This window comes from Callithrix jacchus, chromosome 1, assembly GCF_049354715.1.
Source record: "Callithrix jacchus isolate 240 chromosome 1, calJac240_pri, whole genome shotgun sequence".
Taxonomy (NCBI): Eukaryota; Metazoa; Chordata; class Mammalia; order Primates; family Cebidae; genus Callithrix; species Callithrix jacchus.
In genome coordinates this window covers 122581833-122595434 of record NC_133502.1, presented here as the reverse complement: position 1 = coordinate 122595434, position 13602 = coordinate 122581833, and the positions used below count along the sequence as shown (strand labels likewise).

Here is a 13602-nt window from a genome sequence, read left to right as displayed (position 1 = left end):
CTTCTTCATATAAAATCTTTCCCATTAGAGTTCTTGGATTTTTACAAGAGCATGGTAGTTTTTAATGAGCGCATAACTGAAGGAAGGCTTTGCACTTCAAAGCCTGTTGCTGTTACACCCGCTGCATTAGTAAAGTAAGTTCGGGGATCAGTTGGTACGAGACTGTTAAGTGTCTTATGGCATCCCTCTGCAGCAAGACAGCCTTTCTGAAGGTGATTGCAGACAGACATGGTCCTGCATCTTTGAAGTATACTCAATGCAGAATCAATTTAGGAACTCACAGATACTAGTTTTCAGCTTGTGTTTATTCACATCGCAGAGAAGGGTTTAATTAACGTAATACATATTGGTCAATTCTTTGCTTTTAAACTCTACCTTTTGCCTATCAGCAGATCAATATGTATTTTAATCTTCTTCTGTTTTAGAACTGATTTTAAGACTCGGAGCAAAGAGATCCAGATTTCACAATCATTAATTGCTATTATCAGCCCCTTTTATTTCCTAAGCATCAGCAGTTTCTTAAGATTCTGCTTTCATTCCTTTAGTAAGTTATCCCTTCTTGTTCATCACTTGGTTCTGTTGTGCCTTTCAACCAAGTACAGAGTTTACGACTAGCCAATAATGAAAAGAAAAAGAATGGCCTGCAAATTCTCCATTGATTAACCAGTCTATCTGACTTCATCAACAGCTGCACACAAAACTCAAGTGGTCTGACCACTTCTTGATGGATACTATCAAGTACATCCAAAGCTCCAGGTGGGTCTGTCAAAGGGACTTATATTCATTTTTTCTCTTTTTAAATAAGTACTGCATTATCTCTGCCTCTCATGGGAAGATCAGAAGTAAATAAATAAATACTGAATTATCATCTTTGAGTGGTCAGTTATTCTATGTATTACGGTATTCCTAAATTGTCAGTATTTTCTAGTATACCAAAAGTTGGAGAATCAGAAGAATCTGCCATTCCTTTGCTGCCTAATTTGGGCAAGTCACTTAATCTCTTTCGGTCTTAATTTCCTTGTTTGTAAAATAATATAACAATAGGGCATTTTTGGAAATTAAGAGAGAATCTGAATAATGTATTTTGCACAAAGCCTTGCTACCAGGACAAATGAGGAACTCAAAGCCCAAATGAAGGACTGTCCCTGTTAACAGTGTTAATATTGCTGCTGACTTATAGGTTAAACTAAAAGGCATAACTGAATGGAAGGGAATAATCTGCCTAAAGGATCAGTGTGTTCATATCTACAAGTGTATCTCTTACTTAAAACTTAGGAAGAAAAGAAATTTGTATGATTGGTCAAAAAAACAACCTTTTCATTTGGTGTACTGCATTATTATTTCAAGTAAGATTATTTCATTTGCCACATAATAATGGAGCCTCCCTTCCTGTATGCCTCTTTGTATCTAAAATGAAATGTTCCTCCGCTATCTTTATGGAGTTTATTTTCTTCTAAATATAAAATTATAAATGTTCATTGTAAAAAATTTAGAAATTTATAAATATATGAATAAAATAAAAATTTTTCATTATTCTACCACTGGTAGATGTGTTTGATGCCTTTTCTACCATATATGTACCAATACACATATATTTATATTATGTATAAATATAGAAATACATCAAAATTTTCATATAAAAATACTTTGACTCACCAATAGACTTGGTCCTGAAATATAGATCCATTTCTGCAGAAGTCCATAGTGACTTTAAACTTAGCACAATATTTGTTTTTGTTGAGAAGAATTGACCCCTTCTGCTCTGTTGTGAGTCTTAGTTTCTATCTATAAAAATCTGTGGGTGGAAAATTTATAGAGCAAATTTTTTATCCTTTTTCATCAAATATCAAATCATGAGAACTTTGAAATATCAATAAATATTCTGTAAAACAATGATTCTCAATATTGCATGATAGTCCATTAAATGAATATACGATTTACTGGACAATTTATTTACTAATGTATTTAAAATAACTCCATGATGCATATCACACAGAGAAATCTTACTCTAGCTCTCTAGTTATTCCCTCAGGAAAGATTTCTAGAAGTTGTATCAAAGGTAATACACATATTTAATAATTATGGCATATATGTGTGTATACATACATATATACATATATTTGTACACACACACATACACACATATGGTTAAATGCTTTCCAGAAAGATTGTGCATAATTACATACCTAACGACATACCTAACCACAGCAGCACTATTACTGGCACAAAGTTAGTATCCTCTTTTAAGTCCTCTCTAATTAGGCATGAAGCTATATCCATCCACTGTGGTATGCTTCTGAGACTTGGAAGTCTGTGCTTTCTTATTGACCACAATAGGCCTTATGGCTCCAAATTATCTGTCAGACTTCACATTTGGTCCAGGGCCCATGGCTTCAGTGGCTTTGCCTTCTTTTTTATCTTGTTGCCCACCTGGATTCTAATTTCAAAGAAATACTGACCAGTTTTGCTTGATGTGAAACTATACTGTAGTCTATTCTGATACAGAGGATTATAGATGTCCCTAGTCTCTACTCTGCAGAGGAGTGGAAAAAACTATTTCTGCTGCCTCATCGGTTCTGGGTGGGAAGATGTTTTTTGAGCAGAGTTTTTGGTTTATCTACTTAAATTTCCTCTTTATCTAGCAGTTGGAGGTAAAGTTGATACAGTAGTGCTGATTTCCAAATGTCAACACACACACACACACACACACACACACACACACACACACACACACACACAACTTTAGCTCTTACCTCCCGACCTTGGGATGAACAAACACAAATAAGAGCATTATAGATTTAGTCTCATTGCAGGCAATCACATCCATCCCATTGAGCAGATTATTATAACTCCTTACACATTTATCTAGCAGCAGTGAAAGATTTCTCAAACAGTATGAAACACAACTATTTATCCAGGAACAACTGCCTGTGAGACTCTGGGAGCAGAACTGAGAATCCCTTAAAAAGGTGCTAAGAACCTGCTATCCACTTTCCCAGATATTCTACATATGCTTCAGAGATTCTGTCTCTCTCTCTCTCTCTCTCTCTCTCACACACACACACACACACACACACGCACACACACACCCCAAAACTAATCACAAAATCCACAATGTAAACTGTACAAAATATGGGAGATATTGTCAGGTCTGAGAACATTAAGAAGAGAATCTGAGAAATAAGTTAAAATAGTTTTTGTTTTTGTTTTTTTTTTAAAGAAAGCTATTGCTAAAAATTAAAAATACAGGAAAAAAGAGAAATAAAGACCACTCCCATGTACTTGTCCACTATTGTGTTTCAAGTTCTCTGTGGCTGAATTTCATTAAGGAATAGAGAACTGGGGAAAAAGAGTTAGCAGGAAGGTATAACCTTGAAAAATGTTCAGTATTTAAGAGGAAAGAGGAAAGAGAGTCTGAAAAGATCTAGAAAAGAACCTATCAAAAAAGTAGGAGGATAATCAGGATCATGTAGTTTTATGAAAACTAGAACAGGAGCTTCAAGAAGCAAAAGCAAGTCCTTAGTTAAGTGCTGCACAAGAATCCAGGGTAAGAACTGACATATTTACGTGGGATTTATTTGTAAGAAGCAACCTTCAAGAGAGAATGGATGTTAATGTTTGAGTAACTTTTCTGGAGATGCCCATTATTTCAATCTCGCCCCTACACCACCTTCTTGTAGAATCTACCCATGTCCCCCTCAGTCTCCTCCCATTGTGTCTGCTAAACAGGTAGCATCCCTTTCTGTCTGGACACAGAAGAGTGCAGGGAAATAAACTGTGACAACTCTTTTAGGTTCTTAAATGGAAAAATTAAGTGAGTCAGAGCCATGGTGCCCATGCCTGGGTCATGTGGAAATTAGGCTGAGAGCACCATTCAGTAGAAGAAAGAAAAGGAAGCAGAGGGACAGAAAGGCCGAGAGATGAGACAGCAGACACCCCCAGGAACAGAGGAGAGGGAGGCTGCATTACAAGAGAACCCTTGCTTCCTGTAAAGGCTGGGCTGCACATCTGCCCTCAGGTACCATAAATTATCCCTCTTTCCTTCCAGTAATTTTGAGTGGGATTAGGTGCCTCATCATCAAATTACCCCATTGGAGACAGTAACTTTTGTGTGCCATTTGGCTGTGTGCTAAATACTCTATCACATCATGCTTACAAGAGCTCAGAAAAGAAGGTATCATTATCTCCCTTTTCCCTGAGAGGAATATGAGGTTCACAAGGTTAAATAACTTGCCTAAGGACACACAGCTGGTGAGTTAATACAGTTTTAAATTCTCATACCACTACTCTGAGCCATAAACACTAAACAAGCTCAATTACTGCTAATTGAACTTCTGAGAAGTTCTCAGAAGTGCATGAAGGCTATGTCTGTGCTATAATATCTTCCTCTATATTAATTATAAACATAACACCTTAATTTGTAACACTCATACATCAGCTTTCAGTATGCTCCATGCAGAGGAAGTGTGTCAGAAAGAGCCAGAATCTTCTCAAAAGATTCTCCTAGTTCACAGAATAAACTACAACTACAATATGAACTTTATCACAGGGTCTTAGAGACTCTAACAGAAGTATAAGGCTTTTCAGTTATTAAAAGAATTGAAAGCTTTTTACTGTTCATGAAAAAGACAAACTCCTCCCTTTCAAATTATTCTACTTTATAGTACAATTCCTTCTGGCTTGGAGGAGAACTTCAGACACTTTTTCAAATAACCTCAACCATTTAATCTGTACCTTTAGGAAGTCATGCTGAGAGTATATGGAAAAGAGACAGACAGAGCCACAAAAAGGTGGGGGTGGAAAGGGAAGGGAGAGGGTAATGGAAAAGAAAAGGTAAGACATTGTTTCTGAAGTAGTAAGAATCTCCAAGTTTTTCTGGCCTACTTTAATATGGGCTGGGTATTTCTAACCGCAAAAGAACATCTAACATTGTTTAGGTAGTTACAAGTTAAAAACCTTCTGCATGTCTACACCAGACAGATCTTTCCACTTGTCATCCCCATCATACATAAATCAGCACTGCTTATATTAATTAGACACTTTCACTGGAAGTTAAGATGCTCAGTCAGCTCAGACTAACAAAATACCGCAAACTGGGTTGCTTAAGCAATGAACATTTATTTCAGGAGGCTGGGAAGTCCAAAATCAAAATGCCAGGTGATTTGATCCTGATGAGAGCTCTCTTCCTAGCTTTTAGAAGGTCAGCTTCTCACTGTGTCCTTATGTGGTGAAGAAAGAGTGAGTGTTTTCTTTTTCTCCCTTCCCTTGTTTATAAAGCCATTGATCCCATCAAGAGGACCCTCATGACCTCATCTGATCTGAAAAACCTCTCAAAGGGCCTATCTCAAAATATTATCACATTGGAGGTTAAGGTTTTGATACGGTTTGGCTGTGTCCCCAGCCAAATCTCATCTTGAATTCCCATGTGTTGAGGGAGGTAACTGAAACATGGGGGCAGGTCTTTCCTGTGCTGTTCTCATGAGAGTAAGTCTCACAACATTTGATGGTTATTATAAGGGTGTTTTCCTGCATATTCTCTCTCTCTTTGCCTGCTGCCACCCATGTAAGACATGACTTGTGCCTCCTTGCTTTCTGCTATGATTGTGAGGCTTCCCTAACCACATGGAACTGTAAGTCCATTAAACCTCTTTCTTTTGTAAATTGCCCATTCTTGGGTATGTCTTTATCAGCAGTGTGAAAACGAACTAATACAGGTTTCAACAAACAAATTTGGGGGTGGAGGGCACAAATCAGTCTATAACAGAAGCTTTGAAATAGTTATTTAAAAAACAAAACTGGAAGATCCAAGATGGCCGATTAGGAGTAGCTCAGGATTGCAGCTCCCAGTGAAAGTGCAGAGGGTGAGTGGACGCCGCATTTCCAGACAGACTTTTATTGCCCACAGACCAGGAGATTGCCAGGCGGAGGAGCCCTATGGGTCGCAAGTGCAGCTGTTTTGACCAGCATGGCTGTTTTGCCAGCCACCCAGTGCGGCGGTTCTCCATACAAAATACACTGGTGTGGGTGCCCTTTTAGCTGGTGTTCAGAGCTCCAGGAAGGCAGACTCGCCCATTCATCTGATTAAAAAGGGTACTGAAACAGGGAGCCAGGCCAGGATATTCCCAGGCAAAAAAGTGCCACAAATCTCAGCACTGCTGTTTCAGCTGGTGCAGTGGGTCACTGCACAGGAAATCACACAGATCCCAGTGACTTCAATAGGCGACTGGAACACCCAGGAGAGAGTTGACTGTTCAACTAAAAAAAAAAAGGCTCTGAGGCAGGAAGCCAGGTGATCAGGCTCAGCTGGTTCCACCTCCACAAAAAACAAAAACAGCAATTGGAAACACTCTGGGTTGAGAGTTTCACAGCAAGCACAGCTGAACCCGGGATGATCCAGCTCTGTGGGGGAGGGGCATCCACCATTACCAAGGCACTCCACCACTACGGAGGTAGTCTGCCATTGCTGAGGCAGCCCGATATTGCCGAGGCAATGGGCCACTACAGAGAGACTCTGCCATTATGCAGGTGGGCCACCATTACTGGCAGTTCTAACTATACCCATATAAACATGACTGCAGGGAAGTTCACATGGCAGCTGGGCAGAGCCCACAGCAGTTCAGCAAAGCCTCTGCAGGCAGACAGTGACTAGGATGCCTCCTTGCTGGGCAGGGCAGCCCTGAAAAAAAGGCAGTAGCACAATGGAAACTCATAAATAAAGCCCAAACTCCCCAGGACAGAGCACCTGGGAAAAAAAGGGGTTTATGAGTTCTGCTGCAGCAGACTTAAATGTACCTGTACAGCAGCTCTGAATGAAAAACAGAGCTCACAGGTCAGCACCTGAGCTCCTATAATGGACAGACTATCTCCACAAGCAGCTCCCTGACCCCCATATATACAAAAAGTCACCTCATAAATAAGAGATCAGACTGACATTTGGCAGGTATCCTTCTGGGACAAAGATAGCAGCAGAAGAAACTGGTAGCAACCCTTAGTGTTCTGCAGCTGACGCAGGTGATCGCCAGGCAAGCAGGGCCTAAAGCAGACATCAGCAGTCCTACAGCAGAGGGGCAAGACTGTTAGAAGGAAAACTAAGAAACAGAAATAACTTCATCATCAACAAACTGGACGTCCACTCGGAGACCCAATCTGAAAGTCAGCAACTACAAAAACAACAGGTAGATAAATCCACAAAGATGGAAAGAAACCAGTGCAAAAAGGAGGAAAACACCCGAAACCAGAACACCTCTCCTCCTACAAGGGATCTCAACTCCTCACCAGCAAGGGAACAAGGCTGGATGGAGAATGAGTGTGATGAAATGACAGAATCAGGCTTCAGAAGGTGGGTAATAAGAAACTTCCGTGAGCTAAAAGAACATGTTCTAACTCAATGCAAAGAACCTAAGAACCTTAAAAAAAGATTTGACAAAATGCTACTGAGAATGGACAACTTAGAGAGGAATATAAGTGAATTGACGGAGCTGAAAAACACAACACGAGAACTTCATGAAGCATGCACAAGTTTCAACAGCCGAAATGACCAAGCAGAAGAAAGGATATCAGAGGTCGAAGATCAACTCAATAAAATAAAATAAGAAGGAAAGATTAGAGAAAAAAAGGTAAAAAGGAAAGAAAAATGTCTCCAAGAAATCTTGGACTATGTGAAAAGACCTAATCTACGTTTGATAGGTGTACCCGAATGTGACAAAGAGAATAAATCCAAGCTGGAAAATACTCCTCAGGATATTATCCAGGAAAACTTCTCCAACCTAGCAAGGCAGGCAAATATTCATGTCGAGGAAATATAGAGAGCACCACAAAGATATTCCTCAAGAAGAGCAGCCCCAAGGCACAAAATCCTCAGATTCACCAGGGTTGAAATGAAGAAAAAAATGCTAAGCACAGAAAGAAAGAAAGGTCAGGTTACCTACGAAGGGAAACCCATTATACTCACAGCAGATCTCTCAGCAGAAACCCTACAAGCCAGAAGAGAGTGGGGGCCGATATTCAACATCCTTAAAGAAAAGAACTTTCAACCCAGAATTTCATATCCAGCCAAACTAAGCTTCATAAGTGAAGGAAAAATAAAATCTTTTGCAACCAAGCTAGTACTCAGAGATTTCATCACCATCAGGCCTGCTTTACAAGAGCTCCTGAAAGAGGCACTACACATAGAAATGAACAACCAGTACCAGCCACTGCAAACACATACCAAATGGTAAAGAGCATAAAAAAGAAGAATCTGCATCAACTAATGGGCAAAACAGCCAGCTAGAATCAAAATGGCAGTATCAAATTCGCACATAACAATATTAACCCTAAATGTAAATGGACTAAATGCCCCAATCAAAAGACACAGACTGGCAAATTGGATAAAAAGCCAAAACCCATTGGTGTGCTGTATCCAGGAAACCCATCTCAGACACAAGAATACACAAAGGCTCAAAATAAAGGGATGGACGATGATTTACAAAGCAAATGGAGAGCAAAAAAAAGCAGGAGTTGCAATTCTCATCCCTGAAAAAATAGACTTTAAAGCAACAAAGATCAAAAGAGACAAAGAAGGACATTACATAATGGTAAAAGGATCCATGCAACAAGAGCTAACTACCCTAAATATATATATGCACCCAATACAGGAGCACCCAGATATAAGGCAAGTTTTTAATGTCCTACAAAGAGACTTAGACTCCCACACAATAATAATGGGGGACTTTAACACCCCATTGTCAATATTAGATAGATCAACCAGACAAAAAATTAACAAGGATATCCAGGACTTGAACTCAGACCTGGAACAAGTAAACCTGATAGACATTTACATAACTCTCCACCCCAAATCCACAGAATATACATTCTTCTCAGCACCACATCACACCTACTCGAAAATTGACCACATAATTGGAAGTAAATCACTCCTCAGCAAATGCAAAAAAAAAACAGAAATCATAACAAACAGTCTCTCAGACCACAGTGCAATCAAATTAGAACTCAGAATTCAGAAACCAACTCAGAACTGCACAGCTTCATGGAAACAGAACAACTGGCTCTTTAATGTTGACTGGATAAACAATAAAATGAAGGCAGAAATAAAGATTTCTTTGAAACCTTTGAGAACGAAGTTTCTTTGAAACCAATGAGAATGAAGATACAACATACCAGAATCTCTGGGACACATTTAAAGCAGTCTCTAGAGGAAAATATATAGCAATAAGTACCCACATGAGAAGAGTGGAGAGATCCAAAATTGACACCCTATCATCAAAATTGAAAGAGCTAGAGGAGCAAGATCAAAAAAACTCAAAACCTAGCAGAATACAAGAAATAACTAAGATCAGAGCAGAACTGAAGGACATAGAGACACGAAAACCTTTCAGAAAATCAATAAATCCAGGAGCTGGTTTTTCGAAAAGATTAACAAAATTGACAGACCACTAGCCAGATTAATAAAAAAGGAAAGAGAGAATAACCAAATAGATGCAATAAAAAAATGATAAAGGGGATATCACCACAGACTCCACAGAAATTCAAACCATCATCAGAGATTATTACAAACAACACTATGCACAAACTGGTAAACCTCGAAGAAATGGATAAATTCCTGGACACTTGCCTATTCCCAGGCCTAAACCAGGAAGAAGTCAAAACCCTGAATAGACCAATAACAAGGTCTGAAGTTGAGGCAGCAATTAAGAGACTACCACCCAAAGAAAGCCCAGGTCCAAATGGGTTCACAGCCAAATTCTACCAGACACAGAAAAACGAACTGTTACCATTCCTTCTGAAACTATTCCAAATAATCCAAAAAGAGGGAATCCTTCCCAAATCATTTTATGAGACCAACATTATCCTGATACCAAAAACCGGCAGAGACTCAACAAGAAAAGAAAACTTCAGGCCAATATCCATGATGAACATAGATGCAAAAATCTTCAATAAAATACTGGCAAGCCAATTGCAACAGCACATCAAAAAACTTACCCACCATGATCAAGTAGGATTCATCCCTGGGATACAAGGCTGGTTCAACATATGCAAGTCTATAAATGTAATTCACCACATAAACAGAACGAAAGACAAAAACCACATGATTATCTCAACTTATGCAGAGAAGGCCTTTGACAAAATTCAACAGCCCTTTATGTTGAAAACCCTCAATAAACTCGGTATTGACAGAACATATATCAAAATAATAAAAGCTATTTATGACAGACCAACAGCCAATATCATACTGAATGGGCAAAAACTAGAAGCATTCCCTTTGAAATCTGGCACTAGACAAGGATGCCCTCTCTCACCACTCCTATTCAATATAGTACAGGACATTCTAGCCAGAGCAATCAGGCAAGAAAAAGAAATAAAGGGTATTCAAATAGGAAAGGAGGAAGTCAAATTGTCTCTATTTGCAGATGACATGACTGGATATCTACAAGATCCCATTGTCTCAGCCCAAAATCTCCTGAAACTGATAAGCAACTTCAGCAAAGTTTCAGGATACAAAATAAATGTGCAAAAATCACAAGCATTCCTATACACCAATAACAGACTTAAAGAGAGCCAAATCAAGAATGAACTGCCATCCACAATTGCTACAAAGAGAATAAAATACCTAGAAATACAACTAACAAGGAATGTAAAGGACCTCTTCAAGGAGAACTACAAACCACTGCTCAACGAAATAAAAGAGGACACAAACACATGGAGAAACATTCCATGTTCATGGTTAGGAAGAATCAATATCGTGAAAATGGCCGTACTGCCCAATGTAATTTACAGATTCAATGCTATCCCCATCAAGCTACCAATGACCTTCTCACAGAACTGGAAAAAAACCACCTTAAACTTCGTATGGAACCAAAAGAGAGCCTGCATAGCCAAGTCAATTCTAAGCAAAAAGAACAAAGCAGGAGGCATCACACTACTGGACTTCAAACTATACTACAAGGTTACAGTAATCAAAACAGCATGGTATTGGTACCAAAACAGAGATATAGACCAATGAAACAGAACAGAGGCCTCGGAGGCAACAAAACATATCTACAACCATATAATCTTTGACAAACTTGAGAAAAACAAGCAATGAGAAAATAATTCCCTGTTTAACAAATGGTGTTGGGAAAACTGGCTAGCCATGTGCAGAAAGCAGAAACTGGACCCCTTCCTGACACCTTACACTAAAATTAACTCCAGATGGATTAAAGACTTAAACATAAGACCTAACACCATAAAAACCCTATAAGAAAATCTAGACAAAACCATTCAGGACATAGGCATAGGAAAGGACTTGAGGACCCAAACACCAAAAGCATTGGCAACAAAAGCCAAAATAGACAAATGGGACCTAATCAAACTCCACAGCTTCTGCACAGTTAAAAAAAAAAAAACAACAGTCATTAGAGTGAATAGGCAACCAACAGAATGGGAAAAAAATTTTACAGTTTACCCATCTGACAAAGGGCTGATATTCAGAATTTACAAAGAACTCAAACAGATTTACAAGAAAAAAACTAACAAGCCCATTCAAAAATGGGCAAAGGATATGAACAGACACTTTATAAAAGAAGACATACATGAGGCCAACAAACATGAAAAAATGCTCATCATCACTGGTCATTAGAGAAATGCAAATCAAAAACTACATTGAGATATCATCTCACGCCAGTTAGAATGGCGATCATTAAAAAATCTGGAGGCAACAGATACTGGTGAGAATGTGGAGAAGTGAGAACACTTTTACACTGTTGGTGGGAGTGTAAATTGGTTCAACCATTGTGAAGGACAGTGCAGCAATTCCTCAAGGACCTAGAAATAGAAATTACACTTGACCCAGCAATCCCATTACTGGGTATATACCCCAAGGATTATAAATCATTCTACTATAAAGACACATGCACACGAATGTTCATTGCAGCACTGTTTACAATAGCAAAGACCTGGAACCAACCCAAATGCCCATTGATGACAGACTGGACAGGGAAAATGTGGCACATATACACCATGGAATATTATGCAGCCATCAAAAACGATGAGTTCGTGTCCTTTGTAGGGACATGGATGAACCTGGAAACCACCACTCTCAGCAAACTGACCCAAGAACAGAAAATCAAACACCACATGTTCTCACTCATAGGCAGGTGTTGAACAATGGGAGCACATGGACACAGGGAGGGGAGCACTACACAGTGGGGTCTGTTGGGGGAAAATAGGGGAGGGACAGTGGAGGGTGGGGAGTTGGGGAAAGATAGCATGGGGAGAAATGCCAGATATAGCTGAAGGGGAGGAAGGCAGCAAATCACACTGCCACGTGTGTACCTATGCAACAATCTTGCATGTTCTTCACGTGTACCCCCAAACCTAAAACGCAATTAAAAAAAACTGTATGAGCAACATCCAAGAATCTCAACCATGACATTATACCAGAATACATGCCCAGGTATTATAGAATGGTAAACCTTAGACAAATGCCAAGGACCTTCTTCTATAGCTTGAATGGATTGAAGAAAAGATCTCTACAGATCATTTGGGGCCATGAAAGATGGCTTTGAAGAAATCAGTTAAAATAGGTCTCCACTGAGAGAGAACCCAGATTGTAAAGCATGGGCCTGGGGGGGAGCAGAGAGGACTTACATGCTGGCTATTGTCTCAGAAATAGAACTTGGATGCTGAGAGTGCTGAGAGGAAGGGGAGCTGCTGACCCCCTTCTTGGAGCCATTTGCTGGGGAGATCACTCTGGGGATAGGGGGAATTTAAGAAATCTAACTTGAGTCCAACTTAAGAATTGGTTCTAGGACCACTGAAGTTTTACAAATAACATGTATTTTCTGAAGTACAGCTGTTGTTGGAATTTGGGGGCAGACTATTCCTGTTCCTGAAAAAACACCTCAATAAACCTTCTGGTTCTACAAAGGTAAAGTCAAGATCCTAATGTGAAATAGAAAATTTCCAGAAAACATTAACTGCTTTGTATAATTATATCTGAAAGTCTTTTTTTTAATGTATGCAGTTTTTGTTGGGAGACAAAGGAAGCAGTTGGGAGAAAAGCTGAGATTTTTTTTCCCCCTGCTCTCTTTGGTATTTACAGTATGAATTGAGTGCCTGGACTCTGAGTGAAAGAGATACACTATAGGGCATGCCCACTGTGGAGAGGGAAGCTGGCCTCCAAAACATGGCAGCAGACCAAGGAGAGCCACTCTGTGGAAGGGTTCTTCCTAAAAACATGAGGAGTCTTTCTATTTCCAGTCTTAATATTTTTACTTTCTATAATATAATTCCCTTCAGTTATTCTCAAATCTTTATTAAGTTTTGCCAAATACTACAGCCTTGTTTAGGTAAAGAGACTAAATAATCAAAAACTGTTAAAAATGTAAATATTTTGTTATGTATATTTTACCATTTTTAAAAGATTTTTTTAATAATAAAAAATTTCCCACAAAGAAAAGCTCAGACCCAGATGAATTCACTAATACATTCTAAGTATGTTCAAAAAAATTAACATTAACCTTTCCCAAACTCTTTCAAAAAATAGAAGAGAAGGGATAATTTCTCAATTCATTCTATGAGCCCAGTATTAGCTTAATACTAGATAAAGATATCACAAGAAAACTT

At 39.0% G+C, this 13602-nt stretch overlaps 1 long non-coding RNA gene across 2 annotated transcripts in view; it reads right to left on the bottom strand.

Annotated features, from left to right (window-relative positions):
* The window catches only part of LOC144579322 (uncharacterized), a 75677-nt gene extending 73813 nt beyond the window's left edge, over positions 1–1864 (bottom strand). For both annotated transcript variants that reach the window (XR_013526675.1, XR_013526676.1), the window contains exon 1: positions 1657–1864. This is a non-coding gene — a long non-coding RNA (uncharacterized LOC144579322). The remainder of the gene's footprint in view (positions 1–1656) is intronic.
* Between the last annotated feature and the right edge of the window lie 11738 nt (positions 1865–13602).